Source organism: Anabrus simplex, chromosome 1 (genome assembly GCF_040414725.1).
Source record: "Anabrus simplex isolate iqAnaSimp1 chromosome 1, ASM4041472v1, whole genome shotgun sequence".
In the NCBI taxonomy this organism is placed as follows: Eukaryota; Metazoa; Arthropoda; class Insecta; order Orthoptera; family Tettigoniidae; genus Anabrus; species Anabrus simplex.
In genome coordinates this window covers 581,860,611-581,882,379 of record NC_090265.1, presented here as the reverse complement: position 1 = coordinate 581,882,379, position 21,769 = coordinate 581,860,611, and positions in this window count along the sequence as shown.

Genomic DNA, 21,769 nt, shown 5'->3' with positions numbered 1-21,769 from the left:
TTCTGTCAATAATTATTTTAATAATTAAAGAAAATAAATGAAGAAATTAGCAGAAATGATAACAAGGTTTGTACAAACAGCTTTTTAAAATAATTCCTAGTTCCAGCTGGCTAAAGTGGAATGAAAATGTAATGTGTACCTCACAAAGTGGAGGGGGGAGCGACTGTCCTCCTCGCCGCACCTCCTAATCGCCGCTGCTGTTTGTAGACACGCCAAAGGTGTAGAAAAGGAAATCTAATAACTTATTTATTTATACAAGTGTAGACATTCCACTCGATAGAAGAGTTGCGTGTATGAAACAAAAACTAATACTGTTCGGTGAAGTACGTATGTAGGAGGCATACGTCTGTTTGGAGCTTCTGTTGCATTCCGACCAGATTGTCCAGATTAAAATAATGTCTGTGTATTCACCGCTGCTGATCATACTAGCTACTGCCGATATGCAGACAGCAAATACAGTGCGGCTGTAGCATACACCAGCCTAGAGCTATGCGTTCGAAAACGATGTTTACTAACGCAAGGGGTGCATTCGACCGGCAACGCTGAGTAACATGCTGCGAGCGTGACTCTGTTTCTTATCTCTTCATATTCTGACGTAACCTGCCCGCTGGCAGTAGTTCCCCTGTTAAAATCAGTTGGTAGACACCCCACACATCACTTATGCATGTGGGACATTTATAAGTAAAAAGTACGGCGTCCGTGAGCCACCTGGTATACAGACTACACAGTTTGTAAATCCATAACCTTGTTTCTTTTCTTTCCACCGGGAGAAATTAACATTAATAACCTGAAATACAGCAAGTAAATTTATCACAGCTCCTGTAAACGAGCAAATCGTTTGAAACCACACGCTAACAGTTACAAACAGTGGTTCTAGTGACGTAGAGGTACGTCCTTTCAATTGAAATTATTATTATTATTATTATTATTATTATTATTATTATTATTATTATTATTATTATTATTATTATTATATAACATAATTAGTTGGGCACGTTTAAATTCGCTGAATAATCTAATTTCAACCACAAAAAGGTTCGCTTCATATGCCTTCATATGGTCGGAAGGCGAAGGGATCTTCAGTCTAAAATACATAATTAATATTACATGCCGAACAGACATGTTGGATTCGTACACCAGCAAACTTGAACGAAGTGACGCACTGCTATTTCGCCGAGATAGTTTATATCTTATACCAAGTTGAACTTACCAAGGTGCTGAGGCTGTTTCACACAGAAAAACTTTACAACTTATAACCGTGGTGGCATTATTTCCATATATTTCAGCATGCTCCGATGGCGAAGAGAACGGTCACGTAATATTTTTTAAAAAGAGAAACACACATATTTTTTAACCACCCACCGCTAAAGATAATTTAATTCTTGACCGAAATCACACATTGTAGTGGTTTGAAGATACACACGGACCCTTTGCTGACCATTGTAACAGGAGGCCACAACACGCACAACTTGACTGTAGCGAAGCTGGCGCACAACAACCAACGGTTCCAGCGGCTTACGCCAGAGCGCGCTGCGAAAACAGTTGACAATCAGTTGGCGAGCCAACCAATACCAAGTTCATAACAACAAAGTTCCACCGAATATCCAATTGTGAGGAAACAGCCCACCGTTATTTCGCATTTTGTTCCAATCAGGACTTTAAATGCACAACAAATCGCTATCGCTGTGTTGCATTAATGGCGCAAAGTTAAATGATAGATTCCATTCTTGTTTTTTTAATTCTACATGAACTAATTTCAGGTAAATGGTAATTCCACATAGTCTCAATAATTATACCGCTACAGCCTCACGCCACAAAAGCACACATCAGGGTAGGGTGTTGAGTTGAGTTTGAATACATGGGCAGATACAGGTAGAGACTGGCGAAACATGACGATTCACACACATCGTTGATTCCGAATCGAAGCGTCACAGTGCAAATGCTCTTAGATATGGAAGTAATCACAATCTTTAGCAATATGATGTAATGGGAACAACACAAAGTCAATGTCGTCGACAGGATTATTAGTGGCACAGAAATGATGAATGCGGGGTTGCCAGTACCATGTTCATACTGCCAAGTAGATGTTGTTATACACAGTCGATGGAAGCACAGGCAATGGCTACAGTCATACAACATAATAGAATGGTAATCCAGCCCACTTTTCAGCATATATGGTGGAAGATTACATGATAAAGTCACGTACGCACGTTGCTGACATATCTCGAAGGGGTAGACACACCAGGGGTAATATGAGTACGTAGCACCGGGGAAACCTCAATCAGTTACAGGATGTGTGTGCCATACGGATACTTTTCATTAATGTCAGTTCACCACTGTAGTATAAAACAATTCGCGAAATGCCTTAAATCACACAGAGGTCCAAATTTTCGCTGAGACATTTAATTAGACTTACATTACCATAATTACAAGAAGTTTACAATAGTGTATGTACAAGACATTACAATATGCATCAAATAGGCGAGTTTACACTTACACTGTCTTCACTTGGCTCGGGTGAACGCTCTTTATTCTCGTAGCAACAGGGTCACTGACGAGCAAGGAGAGAGGAGACAAAAATTGTAAGACGATGCAAAGACCGTTAAAACGAGTGGCCAATTTGGCCGCAAACTTGTCAGCCTTCTTACTATAAGGATAAGTCTTGACAAAGACTTGATCACCCACGGATATACCACATGGCTTACGTTCTTTATCGTATTGTTTACGCACATTATCATATGATACAGATAATCTCGCCTTGGCACAATCCCATACCTTGCGCATGTCATGAGCGCACATATTTTCAGAAAGGATCTCATTAAATTTCAGTGCATTAGACAATGAAGAATATGGTTCATAACTCAACATCATAGTAACAGGAGATTGCATGTGTGATTCTTGAACCACAGTTTTGAAAGCATACTGCAACCAATGAAGACTGGTGTCCCAATTAAAGTGATCGCAGTAATGGTAAGCAATGAGGGATGATCTTAAATTACGATTAACTCTCTCCGCAAGGGAGGGACAGGGGTAGTAGGCGTTAGTCCTGGCATGTGAGATAGATAGCTCGAAGCAGAATTTCTTAAAAGTATTACACCGAAAGGCTCTAGCGTTATCGGAAAAAATAAATTTACAAGGACCAAAACAAGAGAATATGGATGTTAACTTAGATATACGGTAGTGGTCTGAGCGTTAGCAAGGCGAGTTGGGAAAATCCAGCAAAAACGAGTAAAACCGTCTACCCACACAAGGGCGAACTTGTGACCCAATCGAGACCTCGAGAACGGACCCACGAAATCTATGTACAACTTCTCCATCGGACGTGTAGCAAGGGAAGAAGACAAAAAACCAACACGGGTATTCAAAGTGGGTTTGCTTATGGCATGAATTTTGCAAGAATTGACCCATTCACGAATTTCGATATCCATCCCTTTCCAAATGAAATTGGATCTTATTCTTTGACGTGTTTTAAATACACCAAGGTGTCCTCCGCAAACAGATCCATGATAATATTTAAAGATAGCCGGAACGAGATCAAGTGGAACAACAATTTTGAACTTTTTGGCACAATGTAACTTGCAACATAAAACCCCATTGACAATGGAATAAGGCTTAACAGTAACACCAGCAGAAATTTGGTCGACAATATTCTTTATTTCAGGGTCATTAGCCTGACACTTACTAATATCCTGATAGAGTACTGAAAAATCAGTAAAAACAGCATTCATTGGGACATTTGTGCCCACACGAGGTTGAGGCAAATTTAGAACACCTTTAGCAGGATCAGAATTATCTTGTTGAACGTCAAACATGCGGCTTAAGCCATCAGCGATAATGTTCTCAGATCCTCTTATGTGCCGAACAATGAATTTAAAAAAAGAGATTTAAATAGCTATCGCGTCCATCTACCAGATCTACGGGGTCGACTGTGAACGCATGACAATGCCATATTGTCAGTTCCGAGCTCAATCTAGACTTGATCAACATACATGCGGAACTTCTCGAGGGCGGAAAGGACTGCTAATCCCTCCAACTCGTAGATGGAATATTTACTCTCTAATGGTGACAAACATCGGGAAACATAGGCGATAGCTCGACGACCGATATCGATATCTTACAATAGGACTGCGGCAACAGCTTTAGCAAAAGCATCGGTTTGGATGATAAAGGTGTTGGTGAAGTCAGGAATAGCCAAAATTAGAGCGTTAGATAGAGCCACCTTCAATTGATCAAAAGCGTTTTGTTGGGGTTCTTCCCAGATGAATTTTTGGTCCTTCTTTCGAAGTAAATTTAGGGGTGCAGCAATATTTGCAAATTTAGGGATGAACTTCCTGAAAAATCCAGCCATGCCAATAAATCTGCTTATACCTTTAGTATCTTTTGGAGGCTTGAAGTCTTGAATAGCCTTAGTTCTAGACTGATCGATACAGACATTATTTTGGGATACAATATGCCCTAAAAAGGAAATCTGACTACGAGCGAAGTTGACCTTGGAAACCTTGACAGTTAGCCCAGACTTTGATGTGTATGAGATGATCCTCGAAAGTTTCACTGTGCACGATGACATCATCCAAATAGTGGTATACATATTTAAATTTTATGTCTCCCAGAATAGAATCTAGGAGTCTGCTAAGAACGGCAGCTCCAGCGGAGAAGACGAACAGCAAACGATTGAATTCGTACAAGTTCCAATCCGTACAGAAGGCAGCGAGATGATTGCTCTCCTCATCGAGGAGGATCTGATGGTAGGCTTTATTGAGATCAAACGCCCTAAACAAATTAGCACCATGAAACCATTCGAAACATAAGTGTAGATCAGGAAGAGGTACAGATTGAAGTATCACCATACGCATCAACTCCCTATAATCAATGACTGGACGGAAACAACCAGAGGGTTTCGGTACTAAGAATACTAGAGAAGTATACGGAGAAGTGGAGGGCCGAATAATTCCATCGCGGAGCATCTCATCAATGATATCCTTTAGAATTTTCATTTTGGGGGCCAAACGATATGGAGCAGATCGAATCGGAATGTTATCAGAAACATCAATCTTGTAAGTAAGGACATTGGTACAACGCAAACGATCAGTGAATACATCCTTAAATTGGTCACACATTTCCCAAATTTTGTCAGCCTGGTTATCATTCAGATTATTTAAATCATGATCCGCCTCAACACAATCATCAACATCCACGACAGCCATAGCGGTACAGGAATATATGACACGCATCGGAAAACTAAGAGATGGACAGAATTTGAAATTAAGGCATTTGTCTTGTAAATTCAACAGAATTCCCACCTTGGATATGAAGTCAGCCCCAATGATGAATGGACAAGACAGATCTTGCACAACGAAACTTTTAATTTTCCAAGTGAAATTGATTAATCAATCCTTAGTTGAAACAGATCCCAGCATTTTTAACTGTCTCCCATCAGCTAACACAATTGAGGACTTCAGATTTAATAGAAGGAATTTTACACGGACTAGACATCCTTTCATACCATTCAGCGTCCATCAGACATACAACGCTACCTGTGTCAGTCACAGCACTAACAGGTTCGTTATTGATTTCAATATCTACCATGGGTACACACATAGATATACTGGCAGAGATACGATCACAGGATGGGGGAAATTTAATTTTCAGAGAATTATAATCCTTATTAACACTTCTCGAACCCTATTCAGAGCTACAGGATTAGAGTCTTTCAGGTCTAGTCATTGTTTCCTTGCACGGTCAGCTGGTTTACCACGGTTAACACTTTGGGAAGGACAAAGCCTTTGAAAATGTTCCAGTAAACCACAAAAATAGCAACCAGGTTTAGGACTGGTAGGAGATGACAAGGTAGTACGTCGGACGAACGGGCACTTATGGCGCAAGTGGTCCTGCGCGCCACAGGCATAACACAACCTGACAGGGTTAGGTTGGGGTGAAGTTAGAAGACGGTCCTGACTGGTTTTGACAAGCAATGGAGCAGGTGCATCAACTACACGTGAAGTGTGGGCATATTTGATGCGCTCTCCTTTAACGCACACAGCTCTAAGATAGGCAAGAGTACTAGGAAAGTCAATGACAGAAAAATATGACCTATGCTGAGGAGAAAAACCTTCTAAGATATCTTCAAACATCTCAGACTCCGGAACAGGCAGCTTGAACACTTCGCAATAGAAGCACAAATCAAGAATATAGGTGGTCTCATTCGATGCTTCGACTCTAAAGCAATATTTATAAATCAAGGTTCTTAACGCCTTGGCAGGAATATAATTTAGCAAAATAAAATCATGGAATTTATCGGTTGACACAGACTCATCAAGAGCCCGGGCACCTTCATGTTTAAGTACGCCAAGACAAACAGGATACAAAGCACGGAAAATTCCCTTATTGTCAATGTCAAACACATTGGCCGTTCGAGTTAACTCCACAAAAATCTTAAGAATCTGATAACCTCTTCAATGGTGTCAATATTGAAATTACAATTCTGACCCTTGAACATATCATTAACGGAAGAGATAACATAATTACTAGATGAACAGTGTTCGTGTAACACTCTTATAGTAGGCACAGAATCATTAGACGTGATGGGTATACTGACATTCTCAGACTGTATACCCTTGTCAGTGTTACTATCATGGGTGATATTGAAGGACGTAGTCTTAATCCCAAGTAAATTGAACATGCTACCAATACGATAAGACAATGTCACACCGAGAGAAAGTAGTTCAGAATACTCCTTTAAACTCTGGACGTCCATACAAACATGTAGCAAGTCGTGCACGCGAACTACAAGGTGTGAGATACGTTCCTTAATCCTATCTAACTGATATTTTGTTGGTTCAAGTTCCTCACGTATATCCTCAGGGCTAAAATCAGGAATAGCAATAGGTGCATCTCCGACACCAGAAAGCAATTCAGCGTCAGAAGCAATAATACCAGTGATACTCAAATTACGGATCTTCAGCTCGTATTCAAGCTCAGCACGCCTCGACATTCGAGAGTCCGGTACAGGTCTGGCAGGCATCGCGGATGAATATGTAACATAAATTACCAGAACAATAAGCGGATGTACCTGGCCAGTAACTACATTTTTACAAAATATACACGGTTACCCACGATGAATTGCTCCACCAAGGTAATGGGTGAGGCAAACATACAGGCAGAAAAAGGTTAGGAAGCAAAAATGAGCAACGTACCACCATTTATTGACTTTCGGTGATAATCATTTCTCAAGGTGAAATGTCTCTCACTTCGGCAATCATAGCAACAGCGTAGCCATAACCACGCGATCGCAGCTATCACTCACTCTCTGTGGCATACCAAAAATCGAAGAAAGGGGCAATCAAATGACAGGCGGTCCAACACCGCAACCCAGGTCTTCGATTGCTAGCACAACCACCAAAGAGATAAGAGGCGCCTCCCAGTGCGAAATCACGCCAACTACTGAGGGAAGGCCTCGAACAAAACACAAACACAGGCTAGGGAAGGGATGGAATCTGGGCAAAACCAATAGGTCAATGACCATAACAGAAGGTGGAAGGAGTGCAGAATAGAGCAATTCACTACAATAACACTCACCGTCACACTTAAGGACCAAATTTTAATACTATTTAAGAAAAAAAACAAGAAATAGAGTGGGTGGTCCAATATAAATATATAAATCAAATGAAACCGGGCGAGTTGGCCGTGCGCGTAGAGGCGCGCGGCTGTGAGCTTGCATCCGGGAGATAGTAGGTTCGAATCCCACTATCGGCAGCCCTGAAGATGGTTTTCCGTGGTTTCCCATTTTCACACCAGGCAAATGCTGGGGCTGTACCTTAATTAAGGCCACGGCCGCTTCCTTCCAACTCCTAGGCCTTTCCTATCCCATCGTCGCCATAAGACCTATCTGTGTCGGTGCGACGTAAAGCCGCTAGCAAAAAAAAATCAAATGAAATCTACTCAATTAAAAAATAATGACAAGGCTCATTTTCAAAAAGAACTACCACACCAAGCGTGATCACAACGCTAGATTGTCTACAACTTCAACCAATTAGTAAGGTACAATAAGATTTCCTAAAAGAAATTAACTTAAGTTGACATTAAAATTTGAACTGCATAAAAAATAACTATCTGAGCTCGGCACCTTGTTTTTCTTCATTGAGAGGATGTAAGGAGTACTCATGTAATTTTATACCTCACGAGCACATACCTGGGTTCGCGTGCCCCTTCAGTTTACCCATTTACAATTTATCAGTTTGTTATAACCCAATTCAAAGCCAACAGGCCCAACCACCGCAAATAATTACATGGTTTGTGATAGGGTTCCTAAGTCGCTGACTAATTTTACAAATATTATAAAACTGCATTTAACTTGAAAAATATGAAATATCTGCATTTAAAATGGAAAATATGAAAATTAATCTTCATTAAATAAAATACACACTCGTCGGACCTTGTACTCACACTTACTTGTTACCTGCTTACTTACACATACGTTATTTGAAGGGCGCCGGCTACCACTCAGTGCAGCACTAATAGAATGAGACTCTTGACTATCTCTAGGGTGTGGGGTAATAAGCTTACTTTTGACAACATACCATATAAGTTATGGGAAAAGGAGATTGGCGTTCGGTTTCCCCATTAATTTTGAGGTTGAGATATTTTACTGTCATTGAAATAAAACTATGAATTCGTTTGATAGAACAAAATATATTCTTTAAATAATATATAAAAAATAGTGAGTCTCGTTGCGATAAAACAGATGAGAATATGAAATTATGACATTGCAACTGAAAGAAACTAGGCATGAATTTGAATTCTTCTTGACCGGACATTTAACAATTTATACGAAATATTTCCCTCGCTGATTCACTTGACTGTACCTTCAACACTTTGAGTGTAATTACGACGTAATCCTTTGATCTGGTGTTTACTGTAGATGTGTCACGCCTAACTTGGTGATACGTCCTTGTGACTGCTTCTTCTCTATATCATCTGACTTCTTTGTAAGTCAATATGGTATTACCTCATAGTAGGTGGTATCCCTCTCTGACTCCATGATAAGCCCTTGCATCCGTGTCTTCAACTAAGTGACGGACCAACCTTTGGCCTCACTCTCTCAATGACCAATGATTAATGGCTCACTGAGTCTTCTCCATCTCTCGTCCACACTCGTTGACTGACCGACTGAGGTCTCTTCATCTCGTAGACTTCTTCACTGTTCAGCTTCCGTTTAACTAATGACTGACGCTACAATATGCAGCCACCTTTTATAGACGTTGGTTGACACAGCTACGTAATCTCCAGAAATAACAATGACATACTCCCACAACGCCTCAAACTGTTGCATGTAATGGTGAAATCCCCTGGGGCGGCCGACTCTCTGAGCGAAATGCTAAAAGCTCACGATGACGTAGCCATGACGTGGCGATGACTTGGCAGAATCGCCAGTATAGCACAATATAACAACGTCACATACAACATCTGATACATCGAAACTCTCACTGTACAGGTATTTAATGTTAATCTACATATACGTATATATGCATACACTCAATTATAAATAATAATTATAACAAAATAATAGTAATCTCATAGATAAAATATAATAATAATAATAATAATAATAATAATAATAATAATAATAATAATAATAATAATAATAATAATAATATCTTGTAACGGGATTTGAACCGTTACACAATGAACACGGAAGCGTTTTAAAAGAAGCCATCTATTCGCATCCCCAAACAGAACGACAACGTCGTGAAGTAACATAAGGGTAGGTTAAAATTTAAATAAGGTTAAGAGCCTGCGTCAAAAAAAGTTTAAAGGAAACCAATCATAAGGTAACCCAATAAGAAAAGAAGTAAACTCTTTCCCGTGACCAAGTTCATGACACCATGGCATACGCTCAAAACACAACAAGGAGCATCCGAACACCACAAGTATTGTTATGACACTGACTCACACCGCGGCAATGCGCGCTAATCAGAACCGTTACCAAGATAACAATAGACGGAAGCATACCACAACAGTTCAATAAAATGGAGGGTAGCTTCAGAAACAGTAGCCATCATACCAAAATTTAAAAAAGGATATAATATTAATAATAATAATAATAATAATAATAATAATAATAATAATAATAATAATAATAATAATAATAATAATAATAATAATAATAACTGCAAATGAAGAAATAGAACAAAAAGAAAATGGAATAAAATTCAATTCAACCCAAAGCACGATTCAGTATTGACTTGGGTGTAAAATCTACAAACGTTACATTAATTTAAATATTCAGACACCTTTGGTAGCCTAACTATATATACAGACTGCACAGTGGGTAAATCCATTACCTTGTTTCTTTTCTTTCCAACGGGAGAAATTTTAAATTAATAACCTGAAATACAGCAAGTAAATTTATCACAGCTCCTGTAAACGAGCAGATCGTTTGAAACCACACGCTAACAGTTACAAACAGTGGTTCTAGTGACGTAGAAGTGCGTCCTTTCAATTGAAATTATTCACTCGTCGGAATATAACATAATTGGTTGGGCACGTTTAAATTCGCTGAATAATCTAATTTCAACCACAAAAAGGTTCACTTCATATGCCTTCATATGGTCGGAAGACGAAGGGATCTTCAGTCCAAAAACATAATTAATATTACATGCCGAACAGACATATTGGATTCCTACACCAGTAAACTTGAACGAAGTGACGCAGTGCTATTTCGCCGAGATAGTTTATATCTTATATGAAGTTGAACTTACCAAGGTGCTGAGGCTGTTTCACACAGAAAAACTTTACAACTTATAACCGTGGTGGCATTATTTCCATGTATTTCGGCATGCTCCGATGGCGAAGGGAACGGTCACGTAATTTTTAATTTATAAGAGAAACACACACATAATTTTTGTAACCCCCCACCGCTAAAGATAATTTAATTCTTGGCCGAAATCACACATTATGGTGGTTTGAAGATACACACGGACCCTTTGCTAGCCATTGTAACAAGAGGCCGCAGCACGCACATATTGTCTGTAGCGAAGCTGACGCACAACAACCAACGGTTCCAGTGGTTTACACCAGAGCGCGCTGCGAAAACAGTGCCAGTCAGTTGGCGAGCCAACCAATACCAAGTTTATAACAACACAGTTCCACCGAATTGCCAATGGTGAGGAAACACCCCACCGTTATTTCTCATTTTACTCCAATCGGGACTTTAAATGCACAACAATTAGATTTCGCTCTGTTGCATTACATGGTTCAAAGTTAAATGATAGTTTCCATTCTTGTTTTTTTTAATTCCGCATGAAACAATTTCAGGTGTAGCGGTAATTCCACATAGTCTCAATAATTATACCGCTACAATAAGATTCGGAGAGAGAATGTGGAGAAGAGGTTTAACATGGTGGATCTTGTGGTTCCATAAGAACAAGGGATGGATAAAGAGAAATGACAAAACGCTGTGTGTTTTATGCGGGAACAGGGCGGATGAATTACACCTAGCTGGTGAATGTGTAGAGAGAGAAAAGCTAAGGAATAAGTTCCTAAGTGTTAAACAGCAAGAATTGTGTAGAATTGGACATAAACCAAAAATTATTGCATGGATCTCAAAAAAATGGAACAGCAAAGGAAATCTGTACCCATTCCTATGTGCCGTGATGAAACTTTGTGAAAGAAAAGTGAAGTCAGCATATGATAGTGAGTTAAGAATTCATGTAAACACTTAAGTGGAAAGGAACTTAAACTGTATTGAGGACGGACCTGAGGCAGCGGAAAAACTAATGCACCCAGCAGAAAGTAGGAGGTTGTCAAAGTTCGCTGGTAGTGGTATTGAAATACCAGACTAGCTAACTGAGGCAACGTTAATATGGGTCAGGGCCAGGTATAACAGGCAGTGGCAGTTTTCAATAGTGTACTTTACCGCTACAAGTTGCGTAACCTCAACAGGATGCGCAACATTTCTTACTTCTTATTTCTCTGGTTAGCATCGGATTCCAACCTGTAGTTAGCACTACTGGGAGGAACTTTTATTATTATCATCCCTCTTATATAATAGTAACGTGAGAAACCTCACGCCACCTGGCATCATTTAACATCTGGTAATCACCAGACTCATATGCGCGGTGATCGTTTATTATTATTATTATTATTATTATTATTATTATTATTATTAGTAGTAGTAGTAGTAGTAGTAGTAGTAGTAGTAGTAGTAGTAGTAGTAGCCTCGCCATCTATAGGCTACACTGGGCAAAGATCACTGCGTGCAGGGCTCATTATACTACACTTATCATTGTTTATAAAGGTAGATTTGGTTTACTCCAAAGGCCAACGGCTCTCCGCCAGTGAGTTGACCGTAGGTCTTTTGTTTCTAAATAGTGTATGGTTACTCTGTCATTGCTTTTAAAAGGGACAATTTATACAATTTGGTCATGCTTATTAAGATGTTGAGCACTGTATGGAGCGAAGGCCTGTTTTTCCAATAAATAAAATATCCCGGTATTATTTTTAAAAATTCACCCGCTTTTTCAATTCTTTTCAGCGCTGTAAGTGGATTTTCCGAAAATAAAAGAATTCGTGATTCTTAGTTTTAAAGGAGATTTCAAATACCAGTTTTCACGTCTGTAAGATCTTCAGTTTTTGAAATATAAGTATCCTCAACAAAAAATTCAACTTCTCCTTCACTTCCTTCCACCCCATCCGCCTTAAAGTGGATTTTCCGAAAACAAAAGGATATGTGTTCCTTTGAAAAATCTAAATACCAATTTTTACATCTGTAACATCTTCAGTTTTTCAGATATAAGTATCCTACTAAAAGGAATTCAACTCCTTTTTTCACCCCCTCCCGTTTAATTTTATTCCCCACCCCCAAAATGCGTTTTTCTTTATTTTTATAAAGAGACTCCAAATACCATTTTGCACGTCCGTAACATTTAGTTTTTATACTGTATAAGTATTCCCAAAAAAAAAGGAACTTCCTTTCACCCTCCCCCTTAGGTGAATTTTTCGAAAACAAGAAGTACATGTTTCTTCATTTATAAAAGGAGCTTCCAGAAACCAATTATCACGATTGTAACATCTTCAGTTTTGAGATATATGTAACCTCATGAAAAGATTTCAACTCCTATTTCACCCCTCTCCTCGCCCAAGTTCATTTTCCCCCAAAAATGCATGTGATTTTATTTTTAAAGGAGTTTCCAAATACCAATTTTCACGTCTGCAACAGCTTCAGGTTTTTGTAGAAATAAGTATCCTCATATAAATAACTAGCTGATGTACCCGTGCTTCGCTACAGAATTTTACATTGTATACAGAATTCTAGGTTAGGTAGTGTACACGTTGTGAGCAAAATTGTATTAAATTGTATATCTCTTAACGTTACCCTAGAAACGCGACAGGGAATTCACCAAACGTATTTTCTTATATGAAAACTGGGTTAGGGCATTTGCACTGTAAAGGTAGGCCCGCTTACCTACCATCAGTCACAATCAGATTGGGGCGTTTTCATTATAATGTCAGACACTCACACTCCACCTGCCTTTTTACATCCTCAGAAAGACTGTCTTAGTGGTTTTCCCAACTGAAATGAACATAGATTACGATGACGTCAGTAGGAATGGCGCATTTAAAAGCAATGCTTTCATATGAAATAGCCGATCAAATGAAAAACCACACATTTTCTCACTTTTAACGAACGCTGCCGATCTAAGAGTCCAACGTTCCAGAGCTGGAATGACCAGGCCGCAGACAGCCGTGATCCGTGAACACTCTTCGTCTTTTTTCGGCGGGGGAGTCGAATAGTCGAGAGTACCAGGGCAAAACTACGTCTTTTTACTAATGTGTTTCCTAGGAGTACCCGATGAGACAGAAAATCAGTACACTGGCGGCGGAAAAATCTATCTGACTTGGAATTAATTGTGGTGCTATAATTTGGAATAGACCTAAATTGTAATTCTAGACCAGGTCATACTACCACTACTTCTGCTAGTAAGCGAGCCTCTGGCTTAAGTGGACACACTGCTCATTCAAAACAGCGCGTCAAAGTAGGAATCGAATAGCTGGAATACTATGATGAACCAGAATGTTACGTAGCAGCAGTATCAGAAAATGTATGAAGCAGAGGGATGGCATGCTAAAGAAGAAAGTTTTCTAACTCCCCAGCCATTTCCCGCCAATATTCAGTCAGGCTGTTATACTTGGTACACAGCAGTAATCCCATCCATCGGAGTTGATGGAAGTATAAGAGACAAAGGATATCACAACAAACAATGGTCAATGTAATGTTACTGTTGCTCAATATTATGCGCTTTCGATATTGTAGCCCTGCATATTTAGTTTTCTTCCGATTCTGAAATACCACTCTTATCATAGTCGGTACGGTAAAACTGAATAAAACACAAATGTTCGGAAATTGTATTCTCTATAACTTTTGTTATGTAGTAATTTTGGAAAGGACCAACAACATAGGTATTTAAAAATTAAATTTAGTGCGTCTTCCCCTGAACTACAATTTCATCCAGGGTGAATAAAATTGTTTATAGCCTAGACTGTAGTTTCTTATTCCCCGACTCTATAGGCCTATGCCGATTTTCATTAAATCCTGTTAACCCATTTTCTCGTGGCTCGGCGTTGATATGGACTTAGCAACAAAAATACAAATTCATGAATATCTGTGTTACCATAGCCGGTACGGTAAACATGTATAAGGTATAAATTATCACGAATTTAATTCTGTATAACTTTAGTTATGCGTAGTTTATCGATAGGACCACTAATAATATAAATATTTTGAGAATTAAATTTTAAGCCTTCCCCTAAATATACCATTTCACTCAGCATTAATAAAATGATTTATAGCCTTAATTGTAGTGGTTCATACCCCGACTTTACATACCGATTTTCATTAAGGGGATTTGGGACACATTTTTTTCGGTAAATGGATGAAATTGTCGGAATTTGAAATCTGGCATAAATAAATTATATTAACCTTGCTCTATATAACAAAAGTGGTTTTGTGCCACTGTGACTAATTTTGATGTAGTTACGGCCGTTTTTAAGTGGCTCTGCACGGTCATTTGATTCTCCACCACGCCCCCTTTTCTCTGTATGCTCGGCTATCCGTGTCCCTTCTGTTACCATTAATTCCCTCTTTACAGTAGCATTGAGATGACACAATTTTTGAATATCAGAATATATACTGCCATCTGTTGGCTATGTTGTGAACTACTTCAACCTATAATTTAGTCAACATAAAACTTTATATTTTAGAACATGTTTATAATTATATCCATTCTAGTGACATGTTTGACTTGAAAAAATTCTATGTGTTTATAGAAGTAGTATTTTAATATGTTTGAGAGTTGTAACCAAATGCATACATTTAATAAGTTAGTGGACAAGCCTGACATCAGCCTATACACTTCCTTGTTTACTATTGGGTTTGTTTTGGTCAGTTTCGTGAATTGCAAGCAAGGTTGTGGGAAAATGTTAGTGAATATTATATCAAATCATGAGGATGTAGATCCATCCAATGTAGGTAAACAAGTGTTTGACATTGCTGTATCATTTGATGGAACATGGCACAGGCGTGGCCATACATCTCTCTATGGCATTGGCATAGTGATTGACATTCTGAGTGGATTAGTTATAGATTACCATGTGTTATCTAAATATTGTCACATGTGTGTTGTAACTGCTCATGAACTGGGTGATGATTCTCCAGAATATAATGTACGGCTGGAAGGTCATAAAGCATGTGAGGAAATGCTCCAGGAATTATGAGGGATCATCTGTAGCAATGGAAGTATTTGCAGCTGACATTTTATGGAAAAGATCAGTGGAAGAACATGGCATGCGCTACACAACTGTGCTTTTTGATGGGGATGCCAAAATATTTCTCCACCTTTCAAATGAAGCAGTATATTGACCAGATGTACAATTGAAGAAAGAAGAGTGCATTAACCATGTTGCACAAAGGATGGGGACTGGTTTGAGGAATTTGGTGAAAGAGTGGAAAGTAAAAGGAACTACACTTGGTGGAAGGAGGCCTGGAAGTTTGAAAGAAGCAACTATTGTGAGGCTCCAAATATTCCCTCAGTAGATAATTGAAATCTGCAATATATGCCTCACTATACCATTACTCCTCCACAGATGAAGATCCTAAGCATAAGAAATGCCTCTTAGGACCTTAATCATGGTGCTTCTACAACAAGAGTATCGCAACAGGACAAACCCCTCAAAACCCACAAAAAAATGTCAGTTTAATTCACAACTGCAATGCTGCTGAAAATTGTGCCTGTATACCAAAGGCTGGCATCAACAGAACTTCTGTCTAGATGTTGTAGAGGGGCTACTCAAAATTCCAATGAAAGTCTTCATGCATGTATATGGAAAAAGTGCCCAAAAGAGATCTTTGTGTCCTCAAAAAGACTTGGAATAGCTGTTTCTAATGCAGTTTCAGAATACAACATGTGATGCAATGCAACACAAGAAATAAAAATGGCTGTAAGGAATTATAAACTTTCACCAGTGTCCACCAAACTTGCCACACAAAGAGATGAAAGAAGAAAATTTGACAGTCAGCGGTCAGTCACCCAACAAAAGAAAGCCAGGAAAAAAACTGAAAATCCTCAAGGTGCACAGGGAGGAAGCCAAAAAGAAGCAGGAGGGTAGGAGGTATAGTGCTAGTGAATTTTAAGAGATTTGGAAAGGCCATTATGAAAATTTTTAATGGTTTTAGAACTAAAATTCATTTAACTCAAAACACCATTTTTTGTAACCTGCAGTGTTCCATGCGGGTCAAATCTAAACCTATATTTACCAAACTTGGTGTGTAGCTTCTATGTGACCTAACAAAGAAATTGTAGGATGGATTTTGCATTCTTCTTCAATATACTCATTTTATGAGGCAAAATGAACAGAAAATTAGTGGAAAATTACATGAAATAAAATTAAAAATTTGAAACAGGAGTTAATTGATCAACATAGGGTGCATAAAAAATTCCATCCTAGAGTTTTTTTAATGTTATAATGAAGAATCATTTCACAAGTTTTCAAACTCTCAGGTATAAATACATCGTACAGGGAACTTTTTGAAAGTTGCCTGTTTTGCGAGTATCATAAACACAAAGTACACCATATCTCATAAACTAATAATGATATTAAGCTGAAATTAAGATATATTCTTTCCATAATAGTCCTACATATTCCATAAAAATTTCATTGTGAATGCTCAAAAATTGTGGAAAACAAGAAAATGTGTCCCAAGTTCCCTTAAATTCTCTTCAGCCGTTTTCTCGTGATGCGTGTACATACAGACAGACAGACAGACAGACAGAAATTACGGAAAAGTAAAAATGCATTTCCTTGTTACAGTGGACAAAACCGATACAGAAATACCATTCTTTTCAAATTCTGAGCAATGTACAGACAAAACTCTTATTTTATATATATAGATTCAACTAACTTTTCAATTCTTTCACACCGGCACCAAGTGGATTTTCCGAAAACAAAAATATATGTATTTCTTTATTTTTGAAGGAGCCTACAAATACCAATTTTCACGTCTGTAACATCTTCAGTGTTTGATATATCAGTACCCTAACAAAAAGAATTTACCCCTTTTTCAGTCCTTTTACCCTCATTTAAGCGTTTTCCCCAAAACAAAAAATACATGATTTTTAGTATTAAAGATTAAAAATACCGGTACCAGTTTTCACGTCTGTAACATATTAAGTTTTTTGAGATACAGTATACTATAATATGCTCATTTTAAAAAACACCCCCTTTTCAGTTCCCCTTTAGAGGATTTTCCGAAAACGTTTATCTATGTTTCTTTACATTTAGAGGGGATTCCAAATACCATTTCTCACGTCTATAACATGTTACGATTCTGAGATATACTATACATACAGTCAATTTAAAAAATCACCCCCTTTTGTCACTCCTGTTCAACCCCCATTATTTGGATTTACAAAAAACAAAAACAAAATACGTGTCTTTACTTTTAAAGGAGATTCCAAATACCAGTTTTAATGTCTGTAACATCTTCAGTTTTTGTGATATACTGTAAGTATCCTCATAAAAAGCATTCAACTTATTTTTCACCCTTTCCACCCTCCTTATTGGGATTTTCCGAAAACAAAAAAATCGTGTTTCCTTATTATTAAAGGAGATTCCAAATGCCAAGATTTAAGTCTGGAAACTCTTAGGTTTTTGAGATACAAATACACTCATTTTAACAATCCATCCCACGTTTCACGCCCTTAGCGACAGAATATCCAAAAATCCTCCCTTAGTGAGCACCTGCACTTTAATATGAATGCATCCCCAAAATTTCGTTTCTTCATGTCCGGTAGTTTTGGCTCGGCGACAAGTCAGTCAGTCAGTCAGTCAGTCAGTCAGTCAGTTAGTCAGGACATGTTATTTTATATATATAGATAAGGGTTTCCCTCAAATACGGACGTGTATGGTCATGCCACCTTTTCATTCAACCCCTAGTTTTCCACTGAGGAAGTCCGAACAACGTGTGATATAGCATCAATTCGCATTCACGAAGAAAGGGTCACTCAAAGAATGAAAGTGTGCAAAATATTAAGGAACAAAATTACTGCAGATTTATTGCCTCATACTGATAACATTGTTCGTATTATTGGTGCTATATCAATTTTTAGTCCTCCTATAATCGAATACCAGGAATAGGATCACAGAATTTCAATAATGAAATAATACATCAGTTCTAAAAGGAAAAATTCCTTACAATATCATATTTAACATGCATATTTATGTGATACTAGTAGTTTAACGCGGCTTCGCTCGCGTGGATTTCGTAATTTGATAAAAGTAATCGTTCCTCGGCACTGTACTAAGACATTATCTGAAAATACCTAAAGTATATAAACTCACCCCAGAAACTCTTTGTATGCTAAACCACGTTTGTGATATTGCTTTTTGGGGCTAAGACGACAATGCGACATAGAACTGTACATGTGAGAAACAGTCTTCTCTTAAGCCGAAAAGAAAGAAAATCATGTTTGTTTACTTTTAAAGATCGAGCTCGATAGCTGCAGTCGCTTAAGTGCAGCCAGTATCCGGTATTCGGGATATAGTGGGTTCGAACCCCACTGTCGGCAGCCCTGAAGATGGTTTTCCGTGGTTCCCCATTTTCACACCAGGCAAATGCTGGGGCTGTACCGTCGTTAAGACCACAGCTGCTTCCTGCCCACTCCTAGCTCTTTCCTTCTCATCGTCGCCATAAGACCTATCTATGTCGGTGCAACGTAAAGCAACTTGTAAAAAAATTAAAGGAGATTCCAAATACTTATTTACATGTCTGTAACATATTCAGTTTATGAGATATAAGTATATCCACTTAAAAAGAATTCCACCCCTTTACCGGTCCTTCCTCCACCCCCACATAAATAGATTTTCCGAAAACCAAAAGTACATATTTCTTTATTTTTAAAGGGGATTCCAAATACCAGTTTTCACGTCTGCAACATCTTCAGTTTTTGGATATAAGTATCCTTATAAAAATAATTCAACTCCTTTTTCACTTATTTTCACCCCCGTTAAGTGTCTTTTCCGAAAACAAGAAGTAAATGTTCCTGTAGTTTTTAAAGCTTTCCAAATACCAAGTTTCATGGCAGTAAGACGTTAAGTTTTAGACATACAACCTGTGACAATAAAGTTCGATAATAGTCCTGTACCATCAAATAGATGAACAATGCACGACAGTTACCTTACTGTCCTTCGAAATAGTCCCCTCCCATAACTATGCACTTCTGAGATCGGCGATACATGTCCTGGAAACTTTACAAGAAGGCTTCCTTTGGGATGGTGTTCAAAAGCCTCGTCACGTTTCGTTGGATGCCAGGAAAATCGTCAAATCTCTTTCCTTTCAACGCAAGTTTGAGTCGTGGAAATAGGAAGAAGAAGGATTGAGATTTGCCGAGTATGGGGAATGTTAAAGTTGCACCACTCCCTTTTTTGCCATGAACTGTTTGACGATATTGGCTGTGTGTGGGCGAGCGTTGTCATGGACAAAAAAAACCATGAACCTTGATGTGCGCACTGGGGTCGTACCTTGCGTAGACGTTTCATGAAACGGGTCAAAATTTCAATGAACCGTGCAGCATTCAACGTCGTTCCCTCGGGTAGAAATTCCTTGTGGATTATGCCTTGACTATTAAAAAAAAGGTGATGAGCATCGTTTTGATGCGTGACTTTTCGGCTCTGACCTTTTACCGATGAAGGGATCCCAGAGAACGCCATTCCATGATTCCGCCGTTTCGACAAAATCCTGTGAAGCTTCTAAACTTGCCTGCTTCTGATCGTAGGTCAAGTGATGTGGCACAAGACGAGAACACGTTTCCCTCTTCCCTAACTTCTGGGTAACGATTTGTCGCACGGATTCACCGTTAATCTGCAGTTCATCCGCTATCATGCGCACAGTTAATCGCCGATCGTTCTAGATTGATGTCCTCACCTTCTCAATGTTTTCGTCACTGACGGCGATCGCCAGTCTTCCGCTGTGGGAGTTGTCAGAAACACGTTCCCGACCTCATCGAAAACGGGCGAACCACTCGTACACTCACTTCAAGGACAGTGCTTGATCTTCATAAACACGTACCAGGAACACATGCGTTTCTTTCGGTGGCTTGCCAAGCTTAAAACAAAACTGTACTTTGATCTTTTGGTCGTTCATATTCCTGTTCGCAGTTCAGAACCAACGCACGAAACACGTACTGTGTCAAACAGGTCTTACACGGCACACACACGATGTTCAACTGAACAACGTTGGGAGCAGCTCGTCAAAACCTGCTGCTAAGCAGGTGCAGCGTTGCGTGCCGCCAGTGTTGCCGGATCGATCCTTTTGACTTCATTCAAAGAACTTTATTGTCACAGGTTGTATACTGTAGATATACCTGTATTCGTTTTAAAAATTCACCCGCTTTTTCAATTCTTTTCAGCCCTTTAAGCGATTTTCCGAAAACAAAAGAAATCGTGATTCTTAGTTTTAAAGGAGTTTACAAATACTAGTTTTCACGTCTTTAACATATTCAGTTTTTGAGATATAAGTATACTAAACAAAAAATCAACTTTTCTCTACTTCCTTCCACCCCCTCCGCCTTAAGTGGATTTTCCGAAAACAAAAGGGTACGTGTTTCTTTGAAAAGTCCAAATATCAATTTTCACGTCTGTAACATTTTCAGTTTTTCAGATACAAGTATCCTACTAAAATAGAATTCAACTCCTTTTACACCCCCTCCCGTTAAGTTTATTCCCCACCCCCAAAATGCCTGTTACACACAAATAAAAGTATCCCTGTATGTGATGAATCTTACAGTTTGTGATTTGTTCGTTTTTTGCCCTAAGAGAAGTGCAAAGGTAGAAATATACAGAAATGAGGAATTTCTTTCAGATATAATTCTTCAATTGGAAAAAATTGAACATTACTTTTGAACATTTTGCTCAAGCAGCACTAAATTATGAAATATTCGGTTTTATGACAATTGTGAAGCATATTTCCAAACCGTCCTTTTTCGAGCAGCTTCTAGTTTACAGAACGGAGAAAAATCGAATAGAAAATGTAATTCTGAGTTTGACCCTCTCAAACATTCTTCTAGCTAATTGTTATACATTCCATAATTCCCCAGAATCAAAGAATGCATTTAATACCATACCGTTAATTAGATATTAATACAAATGCATTGGGGAAGGGACATACATTTGAACATTCTGCATAGATAACTCTTTACACTTCAAAACATAGCATTCA